Below are 9,731 nucleotides of genomic sequence, written 5' to 3'. Positions count from 1 at the left end.
GGTTATTCTCCACTGATTAGTGGTTCTAAATAAAGCTTCTTAGATCGTGGTTCATCCTGGTTTGATAAGAATCATGAAGATATTGCCATATGTCCGAATAGGCTACCTGGAATCATCTGGATAGAAAGTGGGATGTCTTCTTACTCACAGCTCCTATGAGATTTATTCAACTTCCTGGTTATTCTCCACTGATTAGTGGTTCCAAATAAAGCTTCTTAGATCGTGGTTCATCCTGGTTTGATAAGAATCATGAAGATATTGCCAGATGTCTGAACAGGCTAATCTGGAATCATCTGGATAGAAAGTGGGATATCTATTACTCACAACTCCTATGAGATTTATTCAACTTCCTGGTTATTCTCCACTGATTAGTGGTTCCAAATAAAGCTTCTTAGATCGTGGTTCATCCTGGTTTGATAAGAATCATGAAGATATTGCCATATGTCCGAACCGGCTAATCTGGAATCATCTGGATAGAAAGTGGGATATCTTCTTACTCACAACTCCTATGAGATTTATTCAACTTCCTGGTTATTCTCCACTGATTAGTGGTTCCAAATAAAGCTTCTTAGATCGTGGTTCATCCTGGTTTGATAAGAATCATGAAGATAATGCCATATGTCCGAACAGGCTAATCTGGAATCATCTGGATAGAAAGTGGGATATCTTCTTACTCAAGACTCCTGTGAGATTTATTCAACTTACTGGTTATTCTCCACTGATTATTGGTTCCAAATAAATCTTCTTAGATCGTGGTTCATCCTGGTTTGATAAGAATCATGAAGATAATGGCATATGTCCGAACAGGCTAATCTGGAATCATCTGGATAAAACGTGGGATATCTTCTTGCTCACAACAATTATGAGATTTATTCAACTTCCTCGTTATACTCCACTGATTAGTGGTTCCAAATAAAGCTTCTTAGAACGTGGTTCATCCTGGTTTGATAAGAATCATGAAGATATTGCCATATGTCTGAACAGGCTAATCTGGAATCATCTGGATAGAAAGTGGGATATCTTCTTACTCACAACTCCAGTGAGATTTATTCAACTTCCTGGTTATTCTCCACTGATTAGTGGATTCAAATAAAGCTTCTTAGATCGTGGTTCATCCTGGTTTGATAAGAATCATGAAGATAATGGCATATGTCCTAACAGGCTAATCTCGAATCATCTGGATAGAAGGTGGGATATCTTCTTGCTCACAACACTTATGATATTTATTCAACTTCCTAGTTATTTTCCACTGATTAGTGGTTCCATCTGGATAGAAAGTGGGATATCTTCTGGTACGACCATGGATGAGCAGCTTACTGATGAGGAGCTGAGTGATACTGATGGGGAGCTGATGGAGGAAGGAGACTCAGAGGAGGATGAGCTAATTGAACCTGTACTAGGGGATAAAGGTGCATCTAACCAGGAGATGAGTATTTCAAGTTCAGAGAAGCAGGAGGAGCAACAGCAGCCAGTCACATTCTGGACTGGACCAACGACCAGAGCTAGAGCCAAAGCACATCAGGAGGTCATTCAACACTTAGCCAAACTCGTGAGGCCTAGAGAAGAGGGAGAAACCGTGGGAAAAGAAGGGCCAGCATGTTGGTTTAATGTGTTTCAATTATGTAATTGATTTAAACCAATTTGGGTTAGGATTAGGATTTTAAACCAATTTTAATTAGGATTTTAAACCAATTTCGTTTAGGATTAGATCAAACCATTCTGGTTAGGTCTTGGGTTTTATTTTGGCGACATATTTTGGCTTTATAAGCTTGTAGCCGCTTTTGGTTGAAACTTAGACAATTTTATCAAAGAAAAACCTTAAGCAAATTGCTTGCTTGCTTCTGTGCTTTCTCTGTTCAGCCTAAGAACATTGAACCTTCACCTAGGGTAGAGTAATCTACTGTGATCCATCTCAGACACTACACAGGGTTATCCTGCGTCTAGAGAGTAGCTAAACATCTTTGGAGCCTTCCACTGCTCTGAAGAGAAGTCCATCGACCAAGGAGTGTTAGTAACCTCCCTGATCACCCTCTTAACCATACCATCCAAGAGATCCTAGCTTCCTAGCTTATAAGGGACGCACCAAGTGGTATCAGAGCCCCTTGGAGGTTAGGTTTGTTCTCTGCTCCTGTCAACCATCTATCACCACCAAACACTTCTTTTCTTTCTATCTGTTGTAAGCCGGCTGGGCCAACCCTTGAATCAAAAAAAAAAAAGAAAAGAGATCTCTGATCCAAATCAAAAAAAAAAAAAAAAACATAAGCTGAAGAGAAATCCAGCTAAGGGTGGTAAAGCCAGCTGGTGCCTAAATCTCTTAATACTTTCTATCTAATCACTTTAGGTTGTAGCTAGATCTTAGGTGATTGAGCTTTGATCTAATCTGAACTCTTGGGAAAGTAAGGGAGCAAGCACAGGCAGGAAACTGAGTGAGAGAGGGTTTATTAAACAAACCCATTGTTAAGAGTTTGTTGCAGGAAGATGGCTGAAGAGAGACGTGATGGAGACAATGCAGGAGAGCCAGTCCAGCGAATTGCTCTTGATCAGTTGCAATTCCAAGCTATGATTGCTGAAGTTACACGCCAACTACAAGGGCATGCTGAACAAATATATGCTCATGTTATTCCTCCTAACAATGAACTTGCAGGTGCAGCTGGAGTAGCTGGAGCAGGAGGGATTCGTGAAGTAGCTGCAAGACAGCCCATACGTGCCAGGAGAGCAGCCCCTGCTGTGGTAGCTGATGAGCAAGAAGAGTTGGCTGAAGATGCAGATGATGAACGCCCTCTCAGAGCCAATAACAGGCGCCCTTATGGAGAAGATCACTTTGGAAATCTTAAGCTTAAGATACCATCTTTCCAAGGAAAAGCTGATCCTGATGTCTATCTGGAATGGGAGCAAAAGATTGAATCTGTTTTCAAATGTCAAAGGCTCACTGAGGAGAGGAAAGTGAGACTTGCTGCTACTGAATTTGAAGGCTATGCTATCAACTGGTGGCAGAATGTTTCAAATATCAGGAGAAGAGATGGTGATGAACAAGTAACTTCTTGGCATGAGATGAAAGAGGTTATGAGAGCTAGATTTGTACCTGCTCATTATGGCAGAGATCTCCACAAGAAGCTCAGGAAACTTACTCAAGGCTCTAAGAGTGTGGAGGAGTATCACCAGGAGATGGAAACACTCATGATCAAAGCCAAAATTGATGAGGATGTGGAAGCTACTATGGCTCGGTTTTTAGATGGAGTAAACAGGGACATCCAAGACAGGCTGGAGATGCAAGACTATGCTACTCTTGAAGAGATGGTACACAAGGCTATTCTTATTGAACAACAGAACAAGAGGAGAAGTAACACTCGCTATCCTACTAGTTCTGCATCCAAATCATCTTATGCTAAGGATGATAAAGCCTACAGCCGACCAAAGGAGAGTGGTGGGTCAACCAGTACCACAACCAGCCGAGATGACAAGGGCAAGGAAACCACTCCACCATCCAGAACCAGGAACATCAAGTGCTACAGATGTCAAGGATATGGCCATTATGCTAGTGAATGCACCAGTAAGAAGATCATGATAGTTCTAGATAATGGAGAGGTTATTTCTGAGGATGAGAAGCCTGAGGGAGAATCTGATGAAGAGGATGTAGAATACCCTGTTAAGGGAGAGATGCTGGTTACTAGGAGAGCTTTGAATGTTCAAGCCAAATCCAAAGAAACTGAGCAGAGGGAGAACTTGTTTCATACAAGGTGTCTAATCAAGGATAAAGTTTGCAGCTTGACCATTGATGGAGGAAGTAGTACCAATGCTGCTAGCGAGACACTGGTGGAGAAGCTTGGTCTCTCAGTTCAAAAACACCCACGCCCATATATGCTGCAATGGCTGAATGATACAGGCGAGTTGAAGATGAACAAGCAAGTGAAAGTGCCCCTCTCTGTTGGGAGGTATCAAGATGAGATCCTTTGTGATGTGTTACCTATGGATTCCAGCCACATCTTGTTGGGAAGACCTTGGCAGTATGACAAGAGAGCACTTCATGATGGCTTCACTAATAGGCATTCTTTTCTACAAGGAGGAAAGCAAATCACACTGGTACCTTTAACACCACAAGAGGTCCAGGAAGATCAGATCACCCTCAAGCGTAGGAAAGAAGAAGCAAAGGCCTTACTGGTAAGGGAGGCTGAGCAGGTAAGTAAGCTTAACTTAATGGCTACTTCTGGAGATATTAAAAATGCTTTGGCTAGCCAACCTGCTTTGGTTTTATTGCTTTGTAAGGGTGTACTAACTGAGACTAATCAAGCAATGTCTATTTCTCCAGAAATTGAAACTCTTTTGCAGGACTACAAAGATGTTTTCCCAGAAGATAATCCAGTGGGATTGCCACCCATCAGAGGCATTGAACATCAGATTGATCTTGTACCAGGAGCTACCTTACCCAATCGGCCAGCTTACAGGACTAACACTGTAGAGACTAAGGAACTTCAGAAGCAGATCAATGAACTCTTGGAGAAGGGACACATCAGGGAGAGCTTGAGTCCATGTGCTGTACCAGTCTTGCTGGTGCCAAAGAAGGATGGTAGCTGGCGTATGTGTGTTGATTGTAGGGCCATTAACAACATCACAGTTAAGTACAGACATCCTATCCCTCTGATATTCGTGTTCACGCACACCAATTAACCTAATGTGCACACTACCACAATCGAATGGTATGTCGATGTAGCACTTTAGGATCGAATCCACAGAGACCAACGATTACACTTTATTTCTATGGGATCAATACTTAGCTAAAACAATGATGGGGTTTTGAGATTGAGGTTTCGTGAGAAACAAGTAACAAGATTAATTAAAGTTCGCAAATTAAAAAGAAGCCAGCCTAGGGTTACTCATCGGGTGTTAAAACTTGTGAGCTAAACAATTATTCAAGTGCTAATAAGAACAGTCTAGAACTCGGATCACTCAAGTAGAACAGTCCACTGTCGTAGTACTGCTCCCTATGCTGATCGATCTCACCGTCTAACTGTCGTTGAGGTGAGAAGCGATCGCAAGCAATAGAGATCAGGTCCGATAGGTTCACAAAACACCCTAATATCTACTTTCGCTGATTAGGGATGCAATGCTCATTCAAAACAGATCTAGCAACCTATTACACGGTTAATGAACAGGTTAAACCTATGATCTAACATTAAGCGGCCAGTTTAATGCAAGCAATAAGAACAGTTATGAATGAAGACAATCAATGGATTCACTTATCTATGTTTAGCTCACGAAATCAACACCCTAGAACCCTAGACAAGCTAGCCGACTACTCAGCCATAGCAACTGAGAACACAGATATATCAGATGAAGAAAACATGCAGAATCAATAAAATAAAAGAGATAGGGTTCAGGATTCTTCTCAAGAGTGTAGAGATCCTTCTCCCTTTACAAATAAGTAAATCCCAAAGTAAAAAGCTCTAGAGTCTGTTTCTCTATGAAAAGTAGCGTAGTATGATGTAGAAAAATAGAAAAAGAAGTTATATCAAAAGCCACAGGCGGCCAGAGAGAAAAAGAGGATAATTAGGGCAAATCCCGAGATGTTGTATTTTCCTTATTCGTCGGGAACAACCGCGGGATCACTCCGTCTGCTTGTTCCGCTTGATCGGGATTAGTCATCAGACTGTTCTGCGTGAAAATCACCAAACTGCACTGTTTTCTGCCTCTTTTGTTCCAGCAGGTCCATCTCCCATCCAGTGCAACTCCAGACCTGTAATGACTCGAAAAGGACTAGAAAGACTCGATAAAGACTTAAAAACCAATTAGAAAACATATATACAATGATGTGTAAAACACCATATATCAATTCCCCAGACTTAGATCCTTGTTTGTCCTCGAACAAGACCAAGTATCAAGAAAAGGGAGAAAGGTTTGAAAGTGTGGGAACTCTCCTATTCTCAGCAACCATACCTTAACCACGAAGAACCATACAACCAGTAAATTAGGACAACACACCCTTACCAGAACCCCACTGACTGCTGTTCGAAAATCGGCTCCATACTCTACATCTCAAACCTGAAAAAGCAACACTATCGAGACAGAACTCCCTACATTCATTTAAGAGCAGTGTGAGCTTCTCATCACAGGCACTATTCAGGGTAGACGGGCTAGGTGTGGAACAGGCTAATTTTATGGTGGAGCTAAAGAGTGTTTAGGGGCTACCAACTTTTCGTAGTGGATGCAGGATATCGCGCAAAATAGTCGTGAGAGGACGGCTCCATTGATGTCCACAGCCCCTTACTCGTTTTGCTATCTCAGGAGTGACTGTTCTTTTCGTTCGAGAACAATCATCAGACTGCTCCGCTCATCTGTCTGCTCCTCATCCCTTCATATTGATACCCACTCTTCTGCTCGACCTTTCCAGTGGCTCATGTATCCTGAATTCTTCTCCTTCTCCATCACCATATGCTAAACAAAATGAAAGATAGATTTTTTTTTTTTTTTTTTTTAATTAATTAATTTTTTTTTTTTTACAAGTACAAAAAGAGATGATGAGGTGACGAAGAAGGAAGTAATATGTGATGTCAAGGATGCCACTGGTGGTTTTGATTCAAATCATTCTGGTTCTCCACCCATGTTCTTGAACAGCTCATTGGTTATGGAGTGGTTGCTCCCTTAATCTGCTTGTTCTCCTTCTGGCTGAATCTGCGCAGCAGTAACGAGTAAGAGGCTGCGTCGATCCTTTCCTCTCCGACCTTTTTGCACATATCTGCACATATAACACTGAAAAACAAATGCATGAAGGTGGAATAAAGGCTAAGGTTCAGGGTGGGAACTAGCTAAAGATGAGCTAGCCACTCAGGAACAGCAAGATGGATAGAAAGAATAAGAAGTTCTGAGTGTAGTTCTCGTTTCCCTGATCTAGTGCCCATAACAAGAAGAATTTCAGTCAAGATTAGGTTCAAGTTATTTGGAGTTAAGTCTACCCAGTGTAACCTGATCGGCTGAGAACTTCTGGAGAATCAAGTGAGATATGTCAGGGTGTTCCGGGTCCACATGTGTGTCTTTCGCCACTGCTAAGGTCACTGAATAAGACAACTAAAGCACGAGGTGGTTAGTGATCAACACAGAATAAGGTCCTAATTCCCACAAAACTTTGACTGACTCGATCCTAAAAACTGACTCAAACTGACTCAAGAGAAAAACAAAAGAAAGAAACGAGTTAGTAAACGACGAAGACCCTCCCCCAGACTTACTTCACAACGTCTCGGTGTGAAAATAAATCATAGAGAAGGTGAAAACAAGAATTTACAATTTTTTTGGTCGAGATACTTACCTGGAGCGGGTGCTCCGAAAAATTCTGGGTGTTCTGTCGCCAGATTTTCACCTGGGCGGTTGTTCTTGGCTCCTGCAGAACAGGGAGCTCCGTTTCTGCAACCCAGAATTTTTCGAAGTATCTCGAATTTTTCTTCTTTTTGACTTGAAACTCAATAAACTAAAACGAAAATAAGCAAACACAAACAAAACCAAGTTATATTTACACTTACCAGTGGGTTGCCTCCCACCAAGCGCTTGGTTAAAGTCATTAGCTTGACTTGGTGACAGGAATCAGTCGGGTTGAGCACGAGGGCTTGTTTCAAAACAAGCTCCACAATCAGACATGTTCAGCTTCAAAACTCTGCTCAACAACCCTTTCACAGCAGCTTTTCCTTTCTCTTGCAGCTCATCAGTGAGAATAACTCTGACTTTAGAGAAAGGTTTAGAGGTACCCTTGCACTTTACCTCATACTCAATGAATTTCTCATCACACCAGTGAGGTGTCAAAGTCATAGTAGGATCTCCTTTGATCCTTTTCTTCTGGACTTTCTCTTTCACCCTTGCATTCCTACTGAGTTTCTTGGTATCAGTTTGAGGATCTCCATTCAAGACTTCCTTGAACTCACTGTTTTTACCAAGCTCCTTCCTTGGAACAACCTTCAGCTTTTCTCCACTAAACACTGAGATGCAAGAGGCGTATAGTTTCTGAAATCTGGTGGGAACAGCCTGATAGAAGACATTCTTGTTGATGTGGGAGAAGGAGACTCTCTTATTAGGCATATCAACGATTGCTCCTACTGTAGCCATAAATGTCCTTCCTAAGATCAAGGGCATCTCATGATCCTTGTTCATCTCAACAACCTGAAATTCAGTATGGAGAACACAGTCCCCAACTTGGACAGGAAGGTTGCGAATAGTGCCATAAGGAACTGCTCTGGAAGAGTTTGCAAAAGTCAGAGTCACCTGAGAAGGCTCAACATCAGCAATGCCCAACTTGTCTACAATCGCCTTTGAGACAAGATTCACACAAGATCCAGAGTCACAAAGAGCTTCCTCAAATTCTACTCCAGCAATGGAACATGGAAAAGCAAATTTTCCAGGGTCATCAACCTTAGGCAACACCTTCAGGTGTCTAGGTGGAATCGGATAGGAAACCTTAGGAACATAGACTCGCACTGGTGGAATATCAGTAGATCCGTCGGGAGTGGGAGCAGTCGCGGGAGCAGTCGCGGGAGCAGTCGCTCTAGAGCTAGCAGACTGCACTGTTCTCTGTTCTGCGCCCAGAACAGTCTCATCGAACAGTTGTTCCGCTTGTTTTTCCTCAGATTTCTCACGTCTCTGCTCGGTTGCATTACAGTGCTCAACCCTAGGATTCATCACACTTTTTCCACGAATGATCTCTTGCTGTTTTTAACAGTTTCAGCAGTTTGAGCAAGTTGAACATCAATCTTCTTTATGTGGTTGCTCACAGTATCATATTTTGAATTCCGCTCGGTGAACATGCTGTCCATCCCGGTGTTGATGTCTGTGGTAACCTGATTCAGTGCCTTGACTTGAAGTTGCTGGCTCTGGAGCATCTGCTGCATCATAATGTTCAGATTTTTCAGATCATCTGGCGGACTGTTCCCTGCAGTTGGAGCACTCGCGGCTGGAACAGCTTGCTGATTGCTCTGCGGGGTGGTGTTCTGATACCCAGATCCTTGTGCCTGGTTGTTCTGCAGTAGCTGATCGACCTTAGCTGTCAGCTCATCAATTTTCTGGGTGTGTACACTGTTGACTTCCTTGGAGCGGTTGCTCTCCTGATTCTCATTGGCTGAGCTAGCTGCCATGTTCTCAATCAGCTTGAGCGCTCCATCAGTGGTCTGAGTCATGAAGTCTCCATTGCTCGAAGAGTTTAGAGCACCTTGGTATTTCCAGTCCACCCCATCATAGAAAATGCCCAGGAGGTAATCATCATCAAATCCATGGTGAGGGCATTCTCTCTGGTAGTCATTGAAGCGCTCCCATGCGTCACAAAAAGGCTCATCATGGAGCTGTCTGAATGAAGTGATCTTGTTCCTCAATGCAGCTGTTCTCGCCTTAGAGTAGAAATGGTTGAGGAACGCTGATCGGACCTGTTCCCATGAAGTGAGAGAGCCGGTAGGGAGGGAGTTCAACCACCGTGCAGCTTTTCCATCAAGAGAGAATGGGAATAACATGCACTTGATGTAGTCTGGTGGCACACCATTCGCACGAGTAAAACTGCAGACTTTTTCGAAATTCTCAATATGCTCCATTGGAATTTCTGCAGAGAGACCAGAGAACACTTTTCTCTGCACTAGATCAATCAGAGCAGGCTTGATCTCGAAGTCCTGCCTGGTGCAGAGTGGAGGAACAATGGCAGAACGCGTAGTAGGAATGTTCCGCGGAAGGTTTCTCTCCCCGATTGGAACAGTCTGCGCTGCTTGTTCCCG

The 9,731-nt window shown here is 42.8% G+C and overlaps 1 non-coding gene across 1 annotated transcript; it reads left to right on the top strand.

Moving 5' to 3' along the window:
- The first annotated feature begins 9,237 nt into the window (after positions 1–9,237).
- Positions 9,238–9,344, top strand: LOC130503062 (small nucleolar RNA R71). Its single transcript, XR_008940624.1, has one exon. It is a non-coding gene; the product is annotated as a small nucleolar RNA R71 (small nucleolar RNA).
- Positions 9,345–9,731: the final 387 nt, after the last annotated feature.

Source organism: Raphanus sativus, unplaced genomic scaffold, assembly GCF_000801105.2.
Source record: "Raphanus sativus cultivar WK10039 unplaced genomic scaffold, ASM80110v3 Scaffold0779, whole genome shotgun sequence".
Lineage (NCBI taxonomy): Eukaryota > Viridiplantae > Streptophyta > Magnoliopsida > Brassicales > Brassicaceae > Raphanus > Raphanus sativus.
The sequence above is the reverse complement of the archived record's forward strand: the minus strand, read 5'-3'. Positions and strand labels throughout refer to the sequence as shown.